The sequence below is a fragment of the Rhipicephalus sanguineus genome, chromosome 6 (genome assembly GCF_013339695.2).
Source record: "Rhipicephalus sanguineus isolate Rsan-2018 chromosome 6, BIME_Rsan_1.4, whole genome shotgun sequence".
NCBI lineage: Eukaryota > Metazoa > Arthropoda > Arachnida > Ixodida > Ixodidae > Rhipicephalus > Rhipicephalus sanguineus.
In genome coordinates, this window is record NC_051181.1 from 78,077,861 (window position 1) to 78,104,188 (window position 26,328).

General features: G+C 48.5%; 2 protein-coding genes and 1 non-coding gene across 5 annotated transcripts in view; 1 reads left to right on the forward strand and 2 right to left on the reverse strand.

The window, feature by feature from the left end:
- LOC119395919 (NADP-dependent malic enzyme) overlaps nt 1-26,328 on the forward strand; it is a 187,867-nt gene that overhangs the window by 46,683 nt on the left and 114,856 nt on the right. Inside the window, exon 1 of one of the 3 annotated variants that reach the window (XM_037662942.2) lies at nt 13,452-13,669. The exons of the other annotated variants lie outside the window; for them this stretch is intronic. The gene's annotated coding sequence lies outside the window, so the exon portion shown is untranslated. Of the gene's footprint in view, nt 1-13,451; nt 13,670-26,328 lie in introns of those variants that run through there. 3 annotated transcript variants of the gene reach the window in all.
- LOC119395922 (uncharacterized) overlaps nt 1-26,328 on the reverse strand; it is a 145,833-nt gene that overhangs the window by 10,925 nt on the left and 108,580 nt on the right. The gene's annotated exons all lie outside the window — the stretch shown is intronic.
- Trnag-ucc (transfer RNA glycine (anticodon UCC)) lies at nt 7,947-8,018 on the reverse strand. Its single transcript has one exon. It is a non-coding gene; the product is annotated as a tRNA-Gly (tRNA).

Sequence of the window (26,328 nt, forward strand, 5' to 3'; positions counted from 1 at the left end):
AAAACAAACGTGTGCATGATTGTGGTTGCGCGAAACGTCACAAGATGTCGACACCATCGCCCGGTAACCTGGTATTGCTACACACCTTTGCTTATACCGGGATACTGCACACGCTAAAAACCTCTCTTATGATTTTGCCGCAGCGTAATTGCGCATGTGTTGGCACGCGTGAGCGACGCAGAGACGAGGCGTGTTGTTGAGAGTCTCGGTACCAACTAGCTTTATTTCTCGGCGAACTGGTTTTCCTTCTCTCCCTCTCCGCGCCTCCTTCGTGCCTTTGTTACGGCGCAGAGGGAGGAAAGGGAATGTCGTTCTTCCTCACGCTGGCAGCGCCACGGCTGCACCGCGGCGCATTTAGAGTTCACCACAGTACTCACCCCCTAGTGAGAGCACGAGCGAAATGAAACGCGGCTACAGGTTGAGGCGATTTGGCGCACCTGTCCGTCTTCCACTGCGTGTGTGATATTTTTCAGTCACTTGGGTGTCCGTCGCTGGTGTGGGATGTGGCGCTGTTCGGCAGGTTTCAGGTTTCAGAAGCACTGCTGAAAGCCGTAGAAAAGTGCTTGCAGAAGAGGGAAATACCAGACAGTTGGCGAAAAAGTAGAATGAACTTAATCTATAAAGGCAAGGGAGAAAAGGATAACATTCGCTCGTATAGACCGCTAACAATTACATCGGTGCTATACAGGTTGGCGATGCAGGCAGTAAAATTAAAAATAGAAGCGTGGGTAGAACAAAATGATATTTTGGGAGAACTTCAGAATGGATTCCGAATCGACAGGCGGTTAGACGATAATCTGTTTGTTCTTACCCAGTGTATAGAAATATCTAAAATAGAAAACAGGCCCTTATACGTAGCTTATCTAGATATCACCGGGGCGTATGACAACGTTAATCAGGAAATTTTGTGGGATATATTGAAGGAAGTGGGCATAGGTGACGACTGTGTACAGCTTTTGAAGGAAATATACCGAGAAAATACAGTTTGTATAGAATGGGAAGGAATAAGTGGCAAGGACAGCGTTGAAATTAGCAAGGGGCTGAGACAGGGATGCCCTCTGACCCCGCTGTTATTCATGCTGTACATGGCGAGGATGGAAAAAGCGCTAGAAGGTAGCAACATTGGATTTAATTTGTCACACAAACAGGTCGGAGCGATGGTTGAGCAGAAGCTTCCTGGTCTATTTTATGCTGATGATATTGTCTTATTTGCGGACAGTCAAGATGATATACAGCGACTGGCAGATATATGCGGAAGGGAGTGTGAGGCTCTAGGACTAGGATTTAGTGCAACAAAATGTGGATTGATGGTATTCAATGATCACGGAGACCATACGGTCTTAATACAGGGCCAAAAAATACCGAGGGTAAGCGAGTACAAGTACCTCGGAGTATGGGTAAATGAGGGGGATAGATATATGGAGGTACAAGAGAAAGCATCGGTAGCAAAGGGAAAGAGGAATGCTGCAATTATGAAGCACAGAGCTTTATGGGGATACAATAGGTACGAGGTGCTTCGAGGCCTGTGGAAGGGTGTGATGGTCCCGGGGCTTACATTTGGGAACTCAGTAGTGTGCATGAAGTCAGAGGTACAATCCGGAATGGATGTAAATCAAAGGACGGTGGGCCGCCTCGCCTTGGGCGCTCACGGGAAGACGACAAATGAGGCTGTAAAGGGTGATATGGGATGGACAGGCTTTGAAGTGCGGGAAGCTCAGAGCAAAATGAGATTCGAAGAGAGGCTGAGGAAAATGAAGGAGAGTAGATGGGCAGAGAAGGTTTTCAGGTATTTGTATAGAAAAAGCGTTGACACGCAGTGGAGAAAAAGAACTAGGAGGCTCACCAGTAAATATACGGCTGGCAGTGCGGGCGATATGACAACAAGGAGCATTAAGCGGAAGGTCAGAGAGGCGGAGAGGACTTATTGGATGACAGCGATGGAAAAGAAGCCGGCTCTGAGTAACTACCGAAAAGGAAAAAACGAAATAAGGAGGGAAAGGTTTTATGATAATTCAAGGGGAAGCGCTTTACTGTTTGAAGCAAGGTCGGGCTGCCTTAGAACGCGTAGTTATAAAGCGAAATTCAGTAACGAAGAAGAACAATGTACATGCTGCGGGGGAACTAAGGAAACGATGGAACATGTACTGATTGAATGTGGCGATATTCACCCAGGTATACGTGTGGGCACGAGTCTACATGAAGCCTTGGGTTTTAGGGACAACAATGGAAAGCTGAACACGTCCGCGATAGAAATAAGTAAGAGACGGTTAGAGTATTGGTGGCAGAAAAGTAGAGATAAAGTACAAAAATAAATAACTGGGAAAAAAAAAAGGTCATTCTGCCTTAAGAGGCAGAGAGATGGACCGTGAATTTATATTTTTGGTATAATAACGTAGATTTAATCAATGTAGATAAGGCATTAGGACAACATGAAACAAGGAAGTTTTTTTTTTCTTTCTTTTTTTTCGCCTTCGAGCCTGGTGGCAGACATGTCACCGCCCCGTTATAAAGGGGACGCTCATAGCATCCATCCATCCAGGTGGAAGGGCGGAGGTTGCTGTCGTGGACTGGTTGGTCTCCATGTGTGCCGGCTTAACTCTGTCCAATGACACCACTTCCTGGCGGCCATGCCTTTCGATGGTAATCGTTTTTCTCCCGTGGCGGAGAACTCTGAAGGGTCCGTCGTACGGTGCTTGTAGTGATCTTCGCACTACATCGTTGCGCAGAAAGATGTGGCTACACGACTCGAGTTCGCTGCTCACATATATGCTTCTTTCTGTGGGCTGTCGTGGAGGTGTCGGTCGAAGTTTTGTCATGATGTGACGTAGGCGAGATGCGTAGTCGCCAGCAGGAATGTGGGTCTGTTGTTGGTCAGGCACAAAGAACTCGCCAGGCAGACGCAGGGTTGTGCCGTAGACAAGTTCTGCAGCGCTGCAGCCGACGTCCGCCTTGAAAGCAGTGCGTATGCCCCAGAGTACAATGGGCAGTGCTTCGACCCAGGAGTGTTCTTCGCTTGCCATGAGTGCGGCTTTCAACTGTCGGTGGAATCGCTCAACCATTCCGTTACTCATCGGATGGTAGGCAGTCGTTCTGATGCGCGAAGCACCGATGAGCTTTGTTAGACTGGCGAATAATGCGGACTCGAATTGGCTTCCTCTGTCGGTTGTAATGGATGATGGCACGCCAAAGCGACAGAGCCAGTGACTGACGAAAGCACGGGCAACAGTTTCGGCTGTGATGTCTGGCATGGGAACAGCCTCTGCCCAACGCGTGAAACGGTCAACACAAGTTAGCAGATACATTTGGCCCTGACAGGGTGGCAACGGCCCGACGATGTCGACGTGTATGTGGTCGAATCGAGCATCTGGCCCGGGAAACGTCTCCAACGGTGTCACGGTGTGACGCTGTACCTTGGAGCGCTGGCATGCGAGGCACTCACGAGTCCATTGTCGGGAATCGCGGTTGATGCCGGGCCATACGAAACGTGCCGTTAGGAGCTTTTGCGTAGCTCGGATTCCCGGGTGTGACATCTCGTGTAGCGATGCGAATACCTCGCGACGGAAGTGCATGGGCACAAATGGTCGTGGCTTGCTAGTAGACGTGTCGCAGCAAAGCCCTTCTGTACCTGGCAAGGGTAACCACTGCAGGTTTAGTGACGTCGACGTTTCTTGTAGGCGGCGCAATTCGTCGTCATCCCGTTGAGCAGCCGCCATTTTGCTGAGATCTATTCCTGTGGGACAGGTTATGGCGCTGACCGGGCTGCGCGAAAGGGCATCGGCGACAGCGTTGTCGACTCCTTTGATGTGGCGGATGTCCGTGGTAAATTCAGATATGTATGACATCTGCCGCAGTTCGCGGGCTGTATGGGCGCCCCCCTCAGCATTCAGTGAACGCAAGGCATACATGAGAGGCTTGTGGTCCGTCAAGACAAAGAATTCGGTACCTTCTAGGTAATGCCGGAAGTGCCGGATTGTCGCGTAGACGGCCAGCAGTTCGCGCCCGAAGGTGCTGTACCGCTGTTCGGTGGATGTCAGTTTCCGGGAAAAGAAAGGGATTGGCCGCCACACTCCTTTGATGAGTTGTTGAAGTGCGGCACCCACAGCTACGTTCGATGCGTCGACCATGACGCACTGCGGAACTCCCGGTTGCGGGTAAGTGAGAAGCGCGGCGTCGGCAAGACGTCTCTTGATCTCTTGGAAGGCCGCTTGGGCGCCCTCCGTCCAGTAGAGCTCCTTAGCGGCATCCTTTGTATCCTTAGCGGCACCTTCGTGTGTCGACAGCAGGAGGTGGAGAGGCTGTAGAATAGTGGCACACTGGGGGATGAAACGGCGGTAGTAGTTCACGAGACCAAGGAACTCACGGAGCTGACGTTTAGTGCTGGGTTGTGGGAACTGCTCGACAGCTTTAACCTTGTCTGGATGAGGTTTAATTCCGGAGTTCGAGATGACGTGGCCAAGAAACGTCAGCTTGTGCACCCCAAACTCAGACTTGTCCGTGTTCACCAGTATTCCATGCTCTGCCAGGCGCTGAAACACGGATCGCAGATGCACCTCATGTTCATCTGGTGTGCTGCTTGCGATGAGTAGATCGTCGAGGTACGCATGACAGAAGTCGAGGCCGTGCAAAACGCCGTTAATAAAGCGCTGGAATGTCTGTCCGGAGTTTCTCAAGCCGAAAGGCATGCGGAGGAACTCGAACAGGCCGAATGGCGTTGTTATCGCCGTCTTCGGGATGTCTTCTGAGGCCATGGGAATTTGATGGTAGGCACGTACGAGGTCGATCTTGGAGAACAGTGTCGCACCATGCAAGTTGGCCGTGACGTCGTGAATATGAGGTAGCGGATAACGGTCGGGCACGGTTGCTCGGTTGAGGGCTCGATAATCCCCGCAGGGCCGCCAGTCTCCTGGTGTAGACTTTGGCACCATGTGTAGTGGAGATGCCCAAGGGCTAGCGGATGGGCGGATTATGCCGAGCTCGAGCATGTGGTCGAACTCCTGTCGTGCTACTTGCAGCTTCTGGGGGGACAGGCGGCGTGGGCGTGCGTAAACCGGGGGCCCTGTGGTGGAAATGTGGTGACATACATTGTGTGTGACGACCCCGCCGGTCTGTGGCGGCCGCGTCAGCTCGGGGAACTCGCGTAGGATAGCCGTAAAACGGGCGGTGCCCGGTGGTATCACGAGTGTAGGGCTGAGAGGCGGATGCTTAGACGGCATTCCGCACACTTCTGCTTGTGAGAGGGGATCCTGTATACGCCGGTTGCGTACATCAACAAGCAGTCCAAAGTGACGCAAGAAGTCTGCTCCCAGTATAGCAAATTTTACGTCAGCTACCACAAATATCCACCGAAATGTCCTCTTGAAGCCCAGGTCCAGCGAGAGTGAGCGGTGCCCGTACGCCGGTATCGTCGTGTTATTTACAGCTTGCAACGGTGACGAACACGGGCCTTTGCGATCGGCTGGCGACGCCGGCACAACGCTCACTTCTGCCCCAGTGTCGACCAGGATCAGTCAGGAAGAAGACCGACGGGCGACTCTCCGCTGAGCCGGTGGCACTTGTCGCCGTCAGTGCTGGCTCGGCGCGTTTCCCGATTTCTCGCACGGCGGCACGCATTTCCGTGCAGTATCACCGAACTTACGGTGGTAGCAGCACAGCTGCCGCTGTTGTTGTGTAGCACTCCGCCGTGTGCTTTGGCTTCCGCTTGACTGCAGCGCCGCGACGGTGTCGGCGAGGCGAGAAATTTCCGCACGAATCTCCAACAAGGCGGGAGAGGGCGAGGCTTCGGCGAGCACCGTGGCAACTGCTGGCGTGGCGACGGCCATGAGTCGGTCAGCCATTTCGGCGATCTTGGAAACGTCCGTCTCTCCGGAGGCCGTGACGCCTATCCGCACGGTTGCGGGCAGTCTTTGAAGGAAAAGCTCCTGCACCAGGCGACTGTCGAGACCTGCTGTGCAGCCCGCTAGTTGCTGCATGTGACGCAACAGTTGGCTGGGTCGGCGGTCGCACAGTTCGTTCTCGCGTAGCAGCTGCTGCAGGCGCTCCGGCTCCGAAGGGGTTAGACGGCGAATCAGCGTCTCTTTGAGCACTCGATAGGCATCTTCGGCTGGTGGGGCAAGCAGAATGTCGCGCACCTCGCTCGCTGTGGCAGGTGGGATGTTGGCGACCACGTGGTGGTACTTGGTGTGGTCGGCGGTGATGCGGCGGGCGGCGAACTGCGATTCTACTTGGGCGAACCAAAGTGCCGGGTCGCTGGTCCAAAAGGGAGGAAACTTCACGTCTAACACAGCTACTGTCGGGCTGGCGACGGCATCGTGGTGTTCCATGTTCGGGACTGCGGGTCACCAATCCGCCTTTTGCATGCCTCTACAGCGCATGCGCCGCTTCCTGGCGGCGACTCTGGGAAATGGTCTGTACGGCGCCGTCGCAGACGCCGCCGCCTCTCTTTCCGCCGCGGCTTTAGCGGTGACAAAAGTGTTGACTTGTGCAGGTGGTTGAAATATATTTACCGATATATCTGGTTCTATTAGCACGATGCCGTCAACATGTGCCGCTTATGGATGCACTTCCCGAGGCGTGTTTGGCAGCAACATTCATTTTTTCCGCTTCCCATCGGTGAAACGCAATCGTCAGCGCCGTGAAGCGTGGATCAGGGCTGTGAAGCGCCAAAATGAAGACGGCAGTCCGTGGCAGCCTTCGGACTCGGCAAGACTGTGCGAAAATCACTTCGTTCAAGAAATGTTGTTACTTAGATGGCGTACAACAAGAACATGTGTCCGCGTTGTGTCCGTGTCGTCACACAGCAGTTCAGTAGCGACGAAAGTCGCGCTACGGTTTTTTTTTTTTTTGTACGATATGTTTTCAGCATTTGGTTTAGAACGTCGACAACAGCGAAGTATGACTAAGTGCGCCTTAATCGCTTCGGTCTCAGCGTAACTACGCTGTTGTTTACTTTGGCGTAAAGGAGTCGCCGTAAATACTGCTTCTAGAACATAATGAATGCCGAAGGGTGTAGTGTCGTGGCCTGTCGTTCACGGGCGGTCAGCGCTTCATTTCTGTTGTCAAAGCACATTCGCTGTTCAGTAAAAACGATTCGCGTATGTTGACATGACTGCCGCGCACCGATTTATAAATCTTGCGGCATTTTGCTTATCCTAGCGAAGTTACAACGTGCGGCCGTTTTTTTCCAGTCACCGTAGTGCGATGTTCCCGGATTTTGCAGGTTCGCCGTCCAACTCGCCCAGGCACCCTGATTTCGTGCCATCAGTTTAGGAGGAGTCCGTACGTGGACGTGGTAGACAACTCATTGAACATGAGGTTGCGCACGTACCCCTCGTCGCGGAATTTTTGTCCTTTAGTGGTCTGCCGGGAGCAACGGGAACCACTTGCCGCCATAAAGGCATCCAACTGTTTCTTGCTCGGCATTTTCATTGATGCTGGCCTTGTCGTGCATCCGTTGGCCACCGAAAAGTAGCCGCCGGGTACGTAAACACTCCCAGGGGGCTCCATGCCTTTGCACAACACTCGAGGCGAAGCTCTCCGCTCATGTGCCGCAGTCACGATTTGTGCTATGCAGCAGCGGTGGCGGTGGTAGCAGACGCGCGCCGCGAGACGAGGCGTGTTGTTGAGAGTCTCGGTACCAACTAGCTTTATTTCTCGGCGAACTGGTTTTCCTTCTCTCCCTCTCCGCGCCTCCTTCGTGCCTTTGTTACGGCGCAGAGGGAGGAAAGGGAATGTCGTTCTTCCTCACGCTGGCAGCGCCACGGCTGCACTGCGGCGCATTTAGAGTTCACCACACATGCTCGTTATTGTAGGTACGTAGAGTGTAGTGCCTTCCCCGACGCCATTTTGCGTCGGGGAAGGCGGGACAAGGAGCCCAGTTATCAGTCGAGTGGCGAACCATCGTAATCCTGAAAATCGTTTCGCAAAAAAAAAAAAGGAAGAAAAAAAAGTGCGTCGGCCGGGAATCGAACCCGGGTCAACTGCTTGGAAGGCAGCTATGCTAACCACTATACCACCGACGCAGACGGACGGGCGCGACTTATCGGCCAAGGTCATTTCAGCCGCATCGGCTTTCATTGTGAAATCGATTCCATATGAAGTGTACGAATCGCAGTTCTTCATCAACCCAGTGCGCCTAATTATGCCACTAATTACGACAGACGGCCATTTATGGCATTCTAACCGTGGTTACGCTTTTTAAATGCGAAGCATTTCTTAGCGAACCTCTGGCACTTAGAGCGTTTCTATCTACGTATCTATCTATCTATCTATCTATCTATCTATCTATCTAGCCGCCTACGTCTGGGTGCTCTCATGACCGCCTCCTTAACTTGGTGTAGACCAAAATTTGCATGGGAGAGTAAGAGGATTTGACGAATATGATTGCCTGGTCATGACATGAATAACATTAAAATCCTGTCGCGTACGTCGTCAAACCCTTTCCACTAGACACCTGTGGCACATACCCGTCTACCACGGGCCGCGGTGTACGGGTATGCGCCACAGGTGATTGACAGTTTATATCTACCCAGGAACGGCGAGAACAGACATTGGTAACTTAGATGCGAGAGCGTTAAGAAAAACCAACATCGGCAGCGTTGACTTGCCGCATGGAGAGAATGAAAATTAGGATCCCAGCAGGAATCGAACCCAAGCATTCTGCGTGGCAATCAGGTATTTAACCACTGAGCCACGCCAGGTCTATAAAGTGGTTCGGAAAAACAGCCTACGCAGGCGTAATATTGGTGCAACGTCAATTGTGGTTGTGGTTCTGGCTATCTAATTTTACAAGAAAGCAATAAACACTACATGATGCTCCTACGATGTGTACCCCTACGATACGTGCGTTTAACGTCTGTAGTTCCAGTGTTGGCTCCGCTTTTATAGCAGTGTAATAAACATTGCGTTACTATTCCTATGATTCAGCAAGCTATATTGAAGCATTTCTCGACCCTGGAGGAATACATTAACGAAAGTTACATATGATATCGACATCACCGCAACGTAAAGTGCCCTTCGTCCACCAGAACGACGCAGTGTCATCTTCATTTCTTACTAGGCTGGGCGATGGCCTCATGCTGACCGACGATGATGCCAGATTGATTGACAGCCTCTTTGTAGACTAGGCTACGTAGACCACATACGCCCAGATAGTCTACGAATACGACAAACACCATCCACTGATGTTGGTCTAGGTAGCACTATCCTGGCCTACCAGCCTCGACGGCCTATACCTCACCAACGCGAAGGGTGGCTCCAGGTTCCGACATGTCGCTGGCTCGGTCGACAGACAATTTGTTGACGAAATGACCGAGGCATCCACGAATTCCAACAGCTATACTATACCACATACTTCTCCACACATGGACTCCTCGTCACCACGATCACGACCGGATCCTATAACAAGTCATGACCAGCTGCTGGTGCTCACTGATCACGGTAATGATGCCCTTGTTGAAGAACTGTGAAGAACTTCTTGCACACATGCACATGGGTTGGTGAAACGTGCGTGCGTTCTCGGGACACGTATAAGCACTACACGTCAGCTTACCGCTTCTGGTGTTGGCAATACCCACGTTGCCATAGGCAGCGTTACCCAACCGTAAACAACTGGTTATATAACACATATGCGGCTCTTCAACATATATATGTGTGCGTTTAAAATTTATACGAATCTTTAGCCTCATTTTGTAACGTGTCGCTCATTAAAAAAAAGTTACGCCACACTCACCTACCCGCCGCATGCTTCGCATACCATCGACTCCCACGGTACATGGGATCTGCCGGATTTTTTCTTTCTTTCTATTTTTCTTTCTTCCATCTCTTTCTATCTCTCTCGTTCTCTCTATCTTTTTCTTTCCCTATCTCTCTCTCTCTCTCTGTTCCGCTCTTTTATTTTTCATTCCGGTGCCTTTTATCTTTCATACTTTCACAGTGCTCTTGCATGGATGGATGGATGGATGGATGGATGGATGCTATGAGCGTCCCTTTTATAACGGGGTGAATCCCGCGCAAATTGCATGTGTGCCACCAAGCTCGAAAAACAAAACAAAAAAAAAAACGCGCGGTTCCTGCGACCGTCCCATTCGGCGCGTTTCCAATAGAAGTATATGGCATCTTCGGCTGGCGGCACTCGTGGCGTATTCTGCGCACTCGTGCGGTGCCGTACGTTCGTCTGGGCACCACGCGTGCGGTGCCGCATGTTCGGCTGGGCCGGCCACGACACGAGTGCACGCCACCGCGCCACCGCGGAGATCGACGGTGGAGCGTGGTGCAATCCCGTCGTTCAGCGCGCGCTGGCAGACGACGCTGCGACGTTCCGTCAATGCAGGCGCAATTTACAGCTGGCGCTGCAGCAGAACACGGCCTGACTGGAGGTAAAACATGCGTGCGCTGTAAATCGTCCGGCCGTGCTCACACAAGGCTACTTTTGCTGTCGGTATTTCACCGGAGAGCAAAGACGATGCAGAAACTACCAACCTTCGTCGAGTTTGTGCAAAACTGACGCAGCAAAAGCGCGTGTAGAGCAGGCGAGTTCACGCTGGACGCACAGCGTCTCGCAAGCGTCTCTAACCGTCTGGTTTTCCGTCGTTCGCGCTCTCAATTCTAGTGCAAATCCGCCGTTGCAAAATGTCGTCTGCTGAATTTCGACTGCTGTGCGCGTCTCGCAGACGGCGCTGCTGTCGCAGACTCGAGTTCCCCCTGGCTCACACGTTCGTCTGGGCCGTAGCGGGGCCTGAAACTCGGGCGGTGTTTGACGTAACTTCCCTTCCACCGCCACGGTGCCAGTGCGGCTCAGCCGAAGATGCCAATAATTTCATTTAACACACCGCGAGGTGGAGGCTTTAGCCCTAGCCTCACTCATAGCATCCATCCATATCGAAAAATAGCTCTCCGACGTCTGTCGCACCGCGTTCCCCGCTCGCCCTGTGAGAATTAGCTGCCAGGCTAGAGGGAAGACACAACGCTCATAGCGTTTCTCTTGGCGTTTCACGACGCTTTGGAGGAGTGCATATTAAGTGTCAGGGCGTGTTATGTGCTTGTTGATGCCATATTTGCGCGGGATTCACCCATATGCGGTGTCCACGTATATGTTAAGAACTTCAGCTACCGCAAGGGTTAAATCATGATCATGGGCTTTAGTCGTCGGTACGGAGATGTACCACTAGGCGTCAACGTGAGTGCGTCCACATCAGGCGGTGCTACATCTGCCAAACAACAATAGAAATTATATAAGCTCTTCCGTGTTATACCGATTCCTATGACAACCATCAACCATCAGGGTTGATGGCTAATCTAAAAAAAATACACTCTGAAAAAAAAAGAAAGAAATCGAGTAAAAAGGGCATCTTCCTTTCTTGAAAACTCGGTGTTCGCCACTTTTTTTTTTTTTTTATCAAGAATGTTATGCCACGCTGATAACGCTCATGCCGTTCCTGGCCCGGAAGTGGCGGTCGCGCTGCAATAGTTCAAGTAAATATTGCACGCGATATATATTATTGTTATTGTTGTGGTAAAATTACACCCTTTTTACTCGTTCTTCTTTTTTTTTGGAGGGAAGGTTTGCGAGTAACTTTCGAAAAACTTCCGAATTCAGCGGCGTAGCAAAAAATTGCTTGTGTTTGTACGTGCTGGCATATGTGTACGCATGTAAAACGTAAAAATTCCTAGGGGGAGTGGTTTGAACTTACCAATTCACCCCCCTGGCTACGCCACTGTCCGAATTTACGCGCTCCGCCTTGCGCGCAAGCGTCCGAGAGACGGGTAGCTACGCCGTCGGGGAATACCTGCACCAAATGCCCCTACGCGTCATCGATTTGATATCACAGGTGGAGATCTACAGCTGTAATTGCCTATTGGAAAGACGACTTCGTTCGTGTTAAAAAAAAAGAACAGGTTAAAGATGACAGCCTTTGTGTTTACCTGCACAAAAAACCCACAATGTCCTTACAAAGTGCCACGATAGATGCGACGTCATGCTATAACTACACTTTGTGCCTCTGTCCTTCCTGGGAATCGCTTAGTCATTTGGTGCTTTCATTTAACTGCGCTATATTTAGTGACGGGGCAACAATTTTTTGACACGGGCAGACCACTGAATTGAAGCGGAAAATAACGCGGCCCGCGGACGCGTCATTTTCCTTAGGGAGATTCGCTCTTCTCAGGACCAAATGAAGTTCAGTTCAGTTCAGTAAGTTGTCACTGATTCATGATGTTGAACTGCGCAAATGACAAGGGACGGTTGAAAACAAAACAAGACCGGCGCTGCTCGCAACTAAGTTTAGTCACATATACGATCGGAAAATATATACAGTGGCGCACAAAACACACTAAGAAAGAAACAAGAGAAGAAAGCGATACACACTACACACATAGTTACTATGCTCATATCTAGACATGCCGTCTAGACATGCTGATTCCCTCAGCGCCTCTCCTGTTTGCTTTTCAACCGCCCCTTGTCATTTACGTGGTTCAACATCCACAAAAGACAGCTGAAGCCTAAAGAATGCTGCGTCTCTACTATAGACTCAGTATTGACCACTATGTGAAGTCTATAGCACAGCCGCTGCATGACAGCGCCCGTCATATCTGCTAAATTCACGGTTCTCGTCACAGTAACGAGTGCCTTTGTCCTGCCGTGGGCTATATGCACATAAAGGACGTGTTCTTCAGAAGGATGGCGACCACAAGGACACGCAAGCTTGGCCCGTGTAATACACGCACAAAATGCCGCACTCCCAGCGGAACAAAAAAAGCGATATGCCTATCTATCTACCCCGGAGATATATGAACTCGGTCACCACTCGATGTTTGAAGATAAAGCAAAGCGAAGGACGCGAGGGGAAAGCGTCTCACAATTTCCTCGTGCGTGCGTAAAAAAAAAAAGTATTTCCTTATCGTTATCTGTATTACTATAAATATACGCTTTCGCGCGTCTGCGCTGATTTGTGCCGTCGAGATTTCCATGTCCCCGTGATACGGCAATCGCCACGTTCGCTCGCGGTACGCGTGTTCACGGCCTTGTAGTACGCACACGCTGCTAGGCGTTTTCGTAGCGTCTTGCTTTTTTTTTTAGATTTTTTTTCCCTGGCCTCTTCGTCCACATGCGCTTCCTGCACATGGCCCGCGGCGGGAGCGTCTCCTTAAGGCGGGGCTTTCCTGCATGGCGCGATATCGTCGCCCGTTCGTTCTTTTTTTCCTTCGTTTCTTTTTTTTTTGTTCCTTTCGCTTTCACTCTCGCACTGGTAGTTTTGTGACGTCATCTTCCCGTATAACGAGGAACAAAAAGAAAAGAGAAACGTAAATTGCAGCGCTCGAGGAAGAGAGACGTGAATTACGTGTGTGTACCACGTGGTGTGCCGAGCGCGCCGACGGGCGGAAAGCGGTTCGCAACCGCTGTTTCTTGCCTGTTGCTCGTTCGGCCGCCTCGACCGTCAACGCCGCTACGTTTCGTGCGCCGGAGAAAGAACAGCAGCAACAACCTTGACCTAACGTGATGTGCAGAGGCGAATTGGCCATCTAAAGCCTGTGTTGTTTGGGTGATCGTGCGGAGGAGAAATTCAGCTCGGAGCGATCGCGCGTCGTCTGCTTCACTCCGTGGCATCGTCTGATACGAACGTCTGATTTGCAGCCGGCTCCTGTTGCGTCAGATCGTATTCTACTTCGAATCACCGTGAGCTTTGTTCTGATTCTTTCGGACTGACTTTGGTTGCATTTGCAGGCTGTTCTCAGTGATAAATGCCTACGCTGGATCTTTCTCACTCATTTTTGTGCTATCAGTTTATTGCAAGTTTCGCCTAGAGGATTGAGAGCACTGCTGGAATGTTTGATGGTGAGAAATTGGTCGAGAAACTGCTCGCATTAAACATCCAGGCATTTACTTAACGATTTCCTTCTCTGAATCAACTACAAACACTCGGGAATCTTGTGGAAAGTAGTTGTGAACAGGGTTTAACTTAACAGAGAGCAAGCTTCTCACAGTAATGGCAGTTATTAAATCATCGACCGAGCGAAGTCGCGAGGGTGTTCGAGTTTAACGGAAATGGAAATGAAAGAACGTTACTGTATCTCGGTATGTGCGGTATTTATATGAGAAAAGGTTACATTTTCTGAGCTATCTGTTCAGTATAGCTTCTTAAACACCGCGCGTGTGTCTTTACACGTAATTTTGAGATTCACAATCTTACAGATATTATATAGCTGTGGGGAAGCCGGAAGAGAGTGAGCTATAGAAAATAATAGTAAAAAAGGCAGCCTGGCGTTATACTTAAATCAGTCATTGATTCTAGCTTGGAAATTGGTAAATACACTTCAAGTTATACAACATAACACCTCCTGAGTGGCAGTCAGAGAGAGAGCAAACATTTTTATTTTCAGTCATATCGTCCGCTGATGTGTGTTGCGATACTAAATCTTCTAATGTATTTTCTCTCCCTGAAACGCTAAACGTATCGTATGCTGCCTTTAATAAACGAAATTTTGATTTATGCACGAGAACTTACCGCATCGCCTACGCTACATACAGTAGCAGTTTTTACATGCGGGGAGAACACTTACACTGTGGATAGTTTAGCAGTCCAGCTACTAAAAAGTTGACTCAGGCTCACTGCTACTCTGTTTTTTCTTCTGTTTTTCTTTTTTACAAATGTGTACAAACCGTAAATAAATTAAGGTGACTAAGTTGTTCTAATTTCTGTGATGTAGAACTGGGTTTTCACATTTGCAGGTTTCAAATATACTTAAGATTTCGTTCGTGCGTAGAATGAATGAATGAATGAATGAATGAATGAATGAATGAATGAATGAATGAATGAATGAATGAATGAATGACAGCACATAGGAGGCGACGTGCGCACCTCCTGTTTGTGTTTTGTTCATCGAGCCGATAGGAGCCGACGCAGGGTAACGGAGGGCACGCCATTGCGTAAACTCTTATCGACGAAAGACTATAATGTCACTGAGAGTTATCTTAGAGTACAGACCTCACGAGCCATCGCAGTGGTGGGCTACGAGTGCATTAGAGCGATTCTCGCTGCAGACCTGCATGTATACGACCCTAATCTCAGCATGCCTGTTATGATATAGCATACTGACAAATGTCATCCCGTGCCTCGAACAGCAGTGATTCTGAGCATGTAGTTTGTTTGTTTCTCTCTCTCTCTCTCTCCCTTTATCTATCTAGTATTCTTCCCTACCGCCCGAAGTAGGACGGTAAACCAGATATTTGTTCTGGTTAACCTTCCTACCTTTCTTTACCATCTCTAACATCTCTCTATCTCTTTCTCTTATCTTTCTATTCTACTGCCCCAGTCCCCCGTGTAGGCTAGAAAGCCGGAACCTTTTGCGGCTAACCTCCCTGATTTCAGCCTTCCTGTATCCTTGGTTACTTCCAGCATTCCGCTTGCTGTCACTTCGCAAAATCTCTGCGAGTTTCCGCCAGTCAGTCGCACAGGCACTCTCCACGAACGTAATAAAGTTTTGCAAATGAGCTGCCGACGGCAGGGACCCTGCCGGCGGCAAGTCATCTTTTCGTCCACTTTACGTTCTTCACATTTATATTCTAAATACTACAGATAACACCCCCTATACTTTCCTTGGCGTTATTGTCTGTTAGTTCTCATTAATATCGTGTCTAACAAAGATAAACGGGCCCTTAAAAATCATCTGCTTTCCTTCTAACGAGATAAAAAGGTCACGGTAGCCGCCATGTTGGTGAACCAGCGCAGAGAACCTGTCTGTGACGTCACGTGCAAGCCATGTATTGTGTAGTGCAATACTTGGGTACGAACGCATGCGTTACGTGTAACACACTGTCCTGTGTATACTATGGTTTGCAAACAATAATTTGATGCCGGATGCGTGGAGGCGGGAAGCGCATGACGCGCAACGCTTCCTCGTGCGCGCGCCAGGAGTTGGTGTACGCGTAGATGTATCGAAACGCGGAAACCCGCGGCGCGTGGATGCCGTCTTGCTGCGCGTGCTGCGCCTTTCGTGGTTGCAGCTCAAGGCCTCCTCTGTAGGTGACATTTTCATTTTGGCGCTTTGATTGCACGTTCATTATGCAAGTCATCGCCACTGTGCTGGTAACCTGAGATCCCTAAAACCGAAGGCATTATATTCAGTTCACATATTTCATTAATACAACGTGTTAGTTACAGACGCCGTAAAACACGCATGAAGGAATAAATCGGTTTACAGTACTTTTTTTTTTGTCTTTCAATAAGCATTTGGAATATTACGTTTGTCTTTTCTTTTTCTTCTTGTATCCGCGCAGCGTGTGACATTATGGCTGTAATCTAAATGGTATGCGCGGGAAGAGTCATTGAACAAACAAACAAACAAACAAACAAACAAACAAACAAACAAACAAACAAACAAACAAACAAACAAACAAACAAACAAACAAACAAACAAATAAATGAATAAATAAATAAATAAATAAATAAATAAATAAATAAATAAATGACTTAAAAAGGAATGGAGAAAAGTTACTTTCAATGGTGTTCACTTAATTGGACAATACCTGTTATATTTTCAACCATATGCGTTACCTGCGACATGGCTATAAATTACTTTGAGAAACAATGACAGAAGAGGTACCCGAATGCCTGCCTTCATCGCTCTTTTTTTCCGCGATACCTCGCGAAAGGTGTGGGCTCGGATCCCACCGACGAAAGGGTCGTTTTGCGTCCACTTTAATTTATTTCAATTTACGGCATAATTACTACGCTGCAGTTAAAGACAACTGTTATTGTCCCCTACACGCTTTCCTTAGCCTAACTGCCTGTCGGATTCACTGGGTTGTGTCTAAAAAAAGAAACGAGCCCTTGGAAAAAATTGCGCTTTGCTCGGGCGTATTATAAGATCTTACAGGCAGCGCAGGTGAAATGGGAAGCGGTCTTTGTATCACTTGGCTATAGCTTCATCGTACTGGAATATGCAGTCGTCGTTAGCGAAAGATAACGATTACAGATATCAGACATCTTCATCGCATGACTGTGTAACGTTGGCGACAATGAAAGCGAGTTCTGGCCTCGCACAACCGCGCGCGGTTCTTGTCGTACTATCAGCGCCAGCTCACGCTGTATGGCCGAGAGCACGAGCTTTACGCAGCTTGCATTTCAGCGCCGCATTAACGCGAAACAAAAGCATTACGCGCAGAGGAAATCAATCAATCAGTCAGTCAGTGAACAAACAAACAAACAAACAAACAAAGAGTAAAGCTATTAATAATATCTGGGGTTTAACGTCCCAAAACCACGATATGATTATGAGGGACGCCATAGTGGAGGGCTCCGGAAATTTCGACCACCTGATGTTCTTTCTTTAACGTGCACCTAAATCTAAGTACACGGACCTCAAACATTTTCGCCTCCATCGAAAACGCAGCCGCCGCGGCCGGGATTCGATCCCGCGACATTCGGGTCAAGAGTAACACTACTGAGTCATCAAATGAGAGCATGTGTGGTATGTGCGCAGGCCTGTCGAAAATTCTCCCTTGAATTTGGGTTTCAGCTCTAAGCTTACTCAAAATGTTTTTGATTGCGCGCGTCCACAATTTCAATTAGTGAATTAATCGATATTCTTACTTGAGTGGTGTGTAAAGGGTTTCGGGGCTCACGGCCTGCCTTAAAGAGAAACTATGAATCGGTTTAGATCGATAAATTGTGCTCTGAGAACTCTAATGTCGTTAATTTCGTTATGATAAGTTTATTAATAGAAGAGAAAATCAAGTTCAAAGTTTTATTTTTAAATTTCGCCACGAAAGTTCCCCGCGTGACGTCACGAATTTCAAAGTGTACTTATCGTATTTTGGCGCCATTGGCTCAACGAAATTACCCCAAACTTGGCATGTTAAATCTATGGCCCCCTCAGCGGACAATGTGCTTTATTTTTACCGATTAGGAACTGCGTAGTAGGCGCCGTCAAAACACGTGACGTCACGGCGAATGGTGCGGAAACTTCAAGGCGGCGTCGCCACCCACATTTTGTTTTTGCGCGTTTTCTCGCTCACTAAGCGTCTTCTCGCAGCAAGCGCGGCGTTTTTGATATCGTGAAAGAGTAATTTACTAAAAATGAGAAAAATCGTTTAGCTCTTTAGTGTCCCTTTAACAGGCCAACATCATTACATGTGTAGCACGTGTGCTGTAGTGCTCGACCAATAGACACGCTCGAACGAGAAGTGACGTTCGTTCTTTTTTTTTTTCCTCCGTCATTTTTAGCAGCGACATTCGGCCTTCGCAATTATCACCGACTGGCACGATTTTCCTCTTAGGAAGACGTAGCGCTGGTTGTGGTACAAAGCCAAATGTTCCGCGTCCTTCTTTCCTTCCGGCACGTGTGTTTCTACTTCTCCCAATTTTAATCGTCAAATACATTTTCCCTATTTCTTAAGGGCGCACTCTAGTCCGTGGTGTCCACTCACCCTTGGCGTGGCGAAGTATATATCTAACAGCAGTCCTTCTGCAAGGCCAGGCTTTTGGCTGGGACACACACACACACACATTATATATATATATATATATATATATATATATATATATATATATATATATATATATAGACAGGTGTTATAGCATGTTCGGCACCTTGCAATGAAGGCTGAATAAATGGGCCATTAAGGATATCAAAGCGTTTCGCACCAGAGTGAAGTTGTTTCTTTACTCGCACTGCCCTCTTGCTGTGAATTTACTTCGAAATGTTGCCGCGCCATGCCACCATTTAGAATGTCACGCAACGTGCACTCACAACGGAGAATCACGTCGTTTTATACACGTGTCGATAGCGCTGTGGTTTAAATCGCTTCGTGCAATCGGTCGGCGTAACGCGCAGAAAGAAACGACGTAAAAACACGATTACTGCCACAGTATATTGTTCTGCATGTATATAAGCGTGAAAGCAACTGGCAGTGCTAAACCCGCCCGTCGGCCGCCTGGCCGACTCTTGAAGGTCTGCTTTTTTTCCAGTTCGGCCACTGACGCCCGAACTGTTGCAGGCATATATCGACCGGGGACTCTGCGACGACATCGGTTTGAGTTTCTGGTGCTGCTTCAGACGCTCTTTGCTTCAGGATATTCCGTTCTTTTTTTGTGCTTCCGGCGCATCTCCTTCAGAGTTTAACTATAAAAATAAAAAGAACAGTGCGAAAAAGAAAAAAAAAAGAAAAGATACGGGGCCGAATTCACAATGTTAGTCTTTCGTAAGCGATCTCTGCCATTGGCTGCTCGCCTTCGCTTATGATGAGTCCAGCATTAAGATTGGGGGGAACTTCTCACTTACGAATAATTATAGCGTTAAGAACGTTTTGTAAATACGTGCCCTGGTGAATTTTGTACTTCCCTCTTGTCGCGTTTTGGCGCAGTTTTTATTCTAAGCATCCTCTACCACCCCACAGCGATGCAGCAAACTATACTGAACAGTGACGCTTCTCTGTCGCATAGATGGCTCTGCGTGCAAAAGGCCGGCCGTGGCCAGTTAGCTGTACAAAATGGCAACAACGCGATGCAACTCAAGGCGAAGAAACAAGGACAGGAAAGGCCGTTGGCGCTCTTTCCTACCCTTGTTTCTTTGCCTTGCGTTGTTGCGATTTTGTAGAATATGAGCACACTATATAGCCCAACAACATGCCTTCACCGGTTAGTTGTATTGAGGTATACAATGAGCAAACGCGGAGTTGGCTGAGTGAATGGCTTTTACGTTCCGCCGCAGAGCGCAGGGTCGTATAGGTTCAACTCACAGCCACGATGGCGTGCATTCCGGTCAGCAAAAACGCGACAACTTTCTTTCACCTAGATTTAGGTGCAGCCTTAAGGACCCCCGCGTGGCAGAGACTCAGTAGGTCAACGCTTAGTTATACCATAGCGGCTAAAAATTAACGTTTTAATCTACGGTAATGGGACCACATCTACTTGTTGACAATTTCATCAGCGTTAAGTATGTAGAATACGCATCCTCTTCAGCCAATGGAAGCGTGCGGAAAAACACTTTCACGTGAGCCGCTCTAAAGGGAAAGTCCTAGCTTGTTTTTTAGCTCAATGTCTTCCTCCTTACTTTTTTTTTTGCGCGTTTAAACTGTCGGAGCAGAGTAGTATGAGCTTCGCACAAGTTCGTTTTTACATAGTAAGCAAACCAGGGCCGTTTGGGCGTTTTGAGTAAGTGGTATTGTATAGTCCCGTGACGTCGACCGAAAAAGAAAAAAAAAAGCACCAAACACAGATGCTCATCATGTTCCAAACACGTCTCCCGTATGCAGTGCCGCAGCCTGAATTTTTTCGGGCGGGTGGGGGGTTCTGTGTTTGTATCTGTGCGCCCATATACACGCAAGCAAAATTTAAAATTATCAGGAGGGAGGGAGGAGCAATTGAGCCCCCCTCCCCCTCTATGGATAAGGCCGGGTCCACTTAATACAGCACTTTCGGTGATCTGTTTAGCTTTTCTGCACTTCCAGATGTCAGCGCCATCGGTCGTTATTCCTTGTTTCGCACACACGTACGAGAAGACCATCACGTGAATGTTAATATCCCTGTCCCGCGCATGCGTTATAAAGGACGAACGTGCAACTTTATTTCTGCCTGGTGTTCTCGTAACGTGTGATCACAATCGCATTACTTAAGTGATGCAAAGGGACGAACGTGGGATAATACTTAAGGACACTGCATGCCGTGGCCTGAAAACCCATCATTCACGAAAATCAGCTCGCCCTGCGACCATATTTGCGTGCATTGTAAACTTTTGCCGTAATTGAACAAAGTTAAAAGTGCACAAAGCTGGATTGTACTTCTCACGTAAATTGAGAAGGTTATTCGTACAATGTTCTGATTCCGCACCCCCATATCATCGTATCTCTTCCCCGGCAGCCCCTCGTAAATTGAGATTATTCGTACAATGTTTTGATTCCCTACCCCCATATCACCGTATCTCTCCCCCAGCCCCCCTCGTAAATTGAGAAGGTTATTCGTACAATGTTCTGATTCCGTACCCGCATATGACCGTATCTGTTCCCCCGCACCACCTCGTAAATTGAGAAAGTTATTCGTACAATGTTCTGATTCCGTACCCCCATATGACCGTATCTGTTCCCCCGCACCCCCTCGTAAATTGAGAAGGTTATTCGTAGTGTTCTGATTCCGTACCCCCATTTCACCGTATCTCTTCCCCCGCAGCCCCTCGTAAATTGAGAAGGTTATTCGTAGTGTTCTGATTCCGTACCCCCATGTCACCGTATCTCTTCCCCCGCAGCCCCTCGTAAATTGAGAAGATTATTCGTACAATGTTCTGATTCCCTACCCCATATCACCTATCTCTCCCCGCGCTCCCCTCGTAAATTGAGAAGGTTATTCGTACAATGTTCTATTTTCCGTACCCCCATATCACCGTATCTCTCCCCCTCCCCCCCCCTTGTAAATTGAGAAGGTTATTCGTACAATGTTTTGATTCCGTACCCCCATATCACCGTATCTCTCCCCCTCCCCCCCCCCTTGTAAATTGAGAAGGTTATTCGTACAATGTTTTGATTCCGTACCCCCATATCACCGTATCTCTCCCCCGCCCCCTGCTCGTAAATTGAGAAGGGTATTCGAGGAATATTTAGATCCCGTCCCCCCATATCACCGTATCTCTTCCCTCGCACCCCCTCTTAATTGAGAAGGTTATTCGTACAATTTTCTGATTCCGTACCGCCATATCACCGTATCTCTCCCCCCCCTCGTAAATTGAGAAGGTTATTCGTACAATGTTCTGATTCTGTACCCCCATATCACCGTATCTCTCCCCCGCCCCCTCTCGTAAATTGAGAAGGTTATTCGTATTGTTCTGATTCCGTACCCCCATATGACCGTATCTCTCCCGCGCCCCCTGCTCGTAAATTGAGAAGGGTATTCGTGCAATATTTAGAATCCCGTCCCCCCATATCACCGTATCTCTTCCCTCGCACCCCCTCTTAAATTGAGCAGGTTATTCGTACAATTTTCGGATTCCGTACCGCCATATCACCGTATCTCTCCCCACCCCCCTTGTAAATTGAGAAGGTTATTCGTACAATGTTCTAATTCCGTAGCCCCATATCACCGTATCTCTCCCCCCTCCCCCCCTTGTAAATTGAGAAGGTTATTCGTACAATGTTCTGATTCCGTACCCCCCTATGACCGTATCTCTCCCCCGCCCCCTGCTCGTAAATTGAGAAGGGTATTCGTGCAATATTTAGATCCCGTCCCCCATATCACCGTATCTCTTCCCTCGCACCCCCTCTTAAATTGAGAAGGTTATTCGTACAATTTTCTGATTCCGTACCGCCATATCACCGTACTCCTCCCCCCCCTCGTAAATTGAGAAGGTTATTGGTACAATGTTCTAATTCCGTAGCCCCATATCACCGATCTCTCCCCCCCTTGTAAATTGAGAAGGTTATTCGTACAATGTTCTGATTCCGTACCCCCATATGACCGTATCTCTACCGCGCCCCCTGCTCGTAAATTGAGAAGGGTATTCGTGCAATATTTAGATCCCGTCCCCCATATCACCGTATCTCTTCCCTCGCACCCCCTCTTAAATTGAGAAGGTTATTCGTACAATTTTCGGATTCCGTACCGCCATATCACCGTATCCCTCCCCCCCCTCGTAAATTGAGAAGGTTATTGGTACAATGTTCTAATTCCGTAGCCCCATATCACCGTATCTCTCCCCCCTTGTAAATTGAGAAGGTTATTCGTACAATGTTCTGATTCCGTACCCCCATATGACCGTATCTCTACCGGCGCCCCCTGCTCGTAAATTGAGAAGGGTATTCGTGCAATATTTAGATCCCGTCCCCCATATCACCGTATCTCTTCCCTCGCACCCCCTCTTAAATTGAGCAGGTTATTCGTACAATTTTCGGATTCCCTACCCCATATCACCTATCTCTCCCCGCGCTCCCCTCGTAAATTGAGAAGGTTATTCGTACAATGTTCTATTTTCCGTACCCCCATATCACCGTATCTCTCCCCCTCCCCCCCCCTTGTAAATTGAGAAGGTTATTCGTACAATGTTTTGATTCCGTACCCCCATATCACCGTATCTCTCCCCCCGCCCCCTGCTCGTAAATTGAGAAGGGTATTCGAGGAATATTTAGATCCCGTCCCCCATATCACCGTATCTCTTCCCTCGCACCCCCTCTTAAATTGAGAAGGTTATTCGTACAATTTTCTGATTCCGTACCGCCATATCACCGTATCTCTCCCCCCCTCGTAAATTGAGAAGGTTATTCGTACAATGTTCTAATTCCGTAGCCCCATATCACCGTATCTCTCCCCCCCCCCTTGTAAATTGAGAAGGTTATTCGTACAATGTTCTGATTCCGTACCCCCATATGACCGTATCTCTCCCGCGCCCCCTGCTCGTAAATTGAGAAGGGTATTCGTGCAATATTTAGATCCCGTCCCCCATATCACCGTATCTCTTCCCTCGCACCCCCTCTTAAATTGAGCAGGTTATTCGTACAATTTTCGGATTCCGTACCGCCATATCACCGTATCTCTCCCCACCCCCCTTGTAAATTGAGAAGGTTATTCGTACAATGTTCTAATTCCGTAGCCCCATATCACCGTATCTCTCCCCCCTCCCCCCCTTGTAAATTGAGAAGGTTATTCGTACAATGTTCTGATTCCGTACCCCCATATGACCGTATCTCTCCCCCGCCCCCTGCTCGTAAATTGAGAAGGGTATTCGTGCAATATTTAGATCCCGTCCCCCATATCACCGTATCTCTTCCCTCGCACCCCCTCTTAAATTGAGAAGGTTATTCGTACAATTTTCTGATTCCGTACCGCCATATCACCGTATCCCTCCCCCCCCTCGTAAATTGAGAAGGTTATTGGTACAATGTTCTAATTCCGTAGCCCCATATCACCGTATCTCTCCCCCCCTTGTAAATTGAGAAGGTTATTCGTACAATGTTCTGATTCCGTACCCCCATATGACCGTATCTCTACCGCGCCCCCTGCTCGTAAATTGAGAAGGGTATTCGTGCAATATTTAGATCCCGTCCCCCATATCACCGTATCTCTTCCCTCGCACCCCCTCTTAAATTGAGAAGGTTATTCGTACAATTTTCGGATTCCGTACCGCCATATCACCGTATCTCTCCCCACCCCCCTTGTAAATTGAGAAGGTTATTCGTACAATGTTCTAATTCCGTAGCCCCATATCACCGTATCTCTCCCCCCTCCCCCCCCTTGTAAATTGAGAAGGTTATTCGTACAATGTTCTGATTCCGTACCCCCATATGACCGTATCTCTCCCCCGCCCCCTGCTCGTAAATTGAGAAGGGTATTCGTGCAATATTTAGATCCCGTCCCCCATATCACCGTATCTCTTCCCTCGCACCCCCTCTTAAATTGAGAAGGTTATTCGTACAATTTTCGGATTCCGTACCGCCGTATCACCGTACCTCTCCCCACCCCCTCGTAAATTGAGAAGGTTATTCGTACAATGTTCTGATTCCGTACCCCCATATCACCGTATCTCTCCCCCCTCCCCCCTTGTAAATTGAGAAGGTTATTCGTACAATGTTCTGATTCCGTACCCCCATATCACCGTATCTCTCCCCCCTCCCCCCCTCGTAAATTGAGAAGGTTATTCGTACAATGTTCTGATTCCGTACCCCCATATCACCGTATCTCTCCCCCCTCCCCCCCTCGTAAATTGAGAAGGGTATTCGTGCAATATTTAGATCCCGTCCCCCATATCACCGTATCTCTTCCCTCGCACCCCCTCTTAAATTTAGAAGGTTATTCGTACAATTTTCGGATTCCGTACCGCCATATCACCGTATCTCTCCCCACCCCCCTCGTAAATTGAGAAGGTTATTCGTACAATGTTCAAATTCCGTAGCCCCATATCACCGTATCTCTCCCCCTCCCCCCCTTGTAAATTGAGAAGGTTATTCGTACAATGTTCTGATTCCGTACCCCCATATGACCGTATCTCTCCTCCGCCCTCTGCTCGTAAATTGAGAAGGGTATTCGTGCAATATTTAGATCCCGTCCCCCATATCACCGTATCTCTTCCCTCGCACCCCCTTTTAAATTGAGAAGGTTATTAGTACAATTTTCTGATTCCGTACCGCCTTATCACCGTATCTCTCCCCCACTCGTAAATTGAGAAGGTTATTCGTACAATGTTCTGATTCGCACCCCCATACCACCGTGTCTCTCCCTAGCCCCCCCCTCGTAAATTGAGAAGGTTATTCGTACAATGTTCTGATTCCGTACCCCCATATCACCGTATCTCTCACCCCCCCCCCCCCCCCCCCCGTTATCTTATTCAGACATGACCTCGTCTAGGGCTCTCCCCAAAAAATAGTTTAGGTTATAGCCATAGCACTGCTTATAGCGCTCTTGTTTCATTCCCGTCATCAATGGAAGCATGGATTTGGCGCGCAAAACCCGATATTTTTTTTAGTTTCGCTTTTGCATTTAGGCGCACGGAACAAAGAAGCAGCTCTTTCGCTTTACGCTTCTCTATCGCTAGTCTTGTTTACGTGGTCCTCATGACGGTCAGCGCAAACAAGACACACACACGCGCGATGTGTGAACGTTTGCCTAAGAGAGCGTGCCCTCCATTGCCGGTAGTGCGGTTGTGCAGTTGAACTGAACAATACCGCTGTAGTGATGAGGCACAAGGACTAGCGCACGCGTGAAATTGCAGGAGCATTTGAAATTATAAAAACGAAAGGCAAGTGCGTGGTCCAGCCATCAAAAGCTCTTACTGATGCTGAGGTTCTGTATCTCCGTAATACGTGATTAGAAGCTCTGTCGGGGGTGATCAGGTTTTGTCAGTGCCTCCTTTTCTGTACAAATATGCCACGCTTTTTCATCGAACTTTCATTTGATAGACAGCGCCTGTGTCGTGTACTTTCGTGCGTTTCGTGTCTTGTTTGAGCTGACCGTCGTGACATGTTCCAACTAGCCCAATTTACTACTTTACGTGGTTGTTCATGTTAAATGAGTATAATTACTAGTTCGCCTAAATGACACGCAAGCGCAAGAGAGGATGTGTTTTGACGCCGATGGCTTTGTGCGCGAGCATAGTCCTCCTTGCATGAAATACCAACGACATAGAAAAAGAAAAAAACGAAAACAGAGAGACAGAGTTTATTAACCGAGAGGTACCAATACGTCTTCATTGTCTACAGTGAAATTTCGTTCTTTTCTCTATTTCTCTTATTTGACGGCCTCGAAGGCGCATAGACCGGGTTTTTCTCAGTGGTAAACCTCCACCCCACGAAAAAAAAATAAAGATGAAAGAAAAACACGCGAGGTGGTCTGAGCGCAAGAAAAATACTGCCGACGGGTA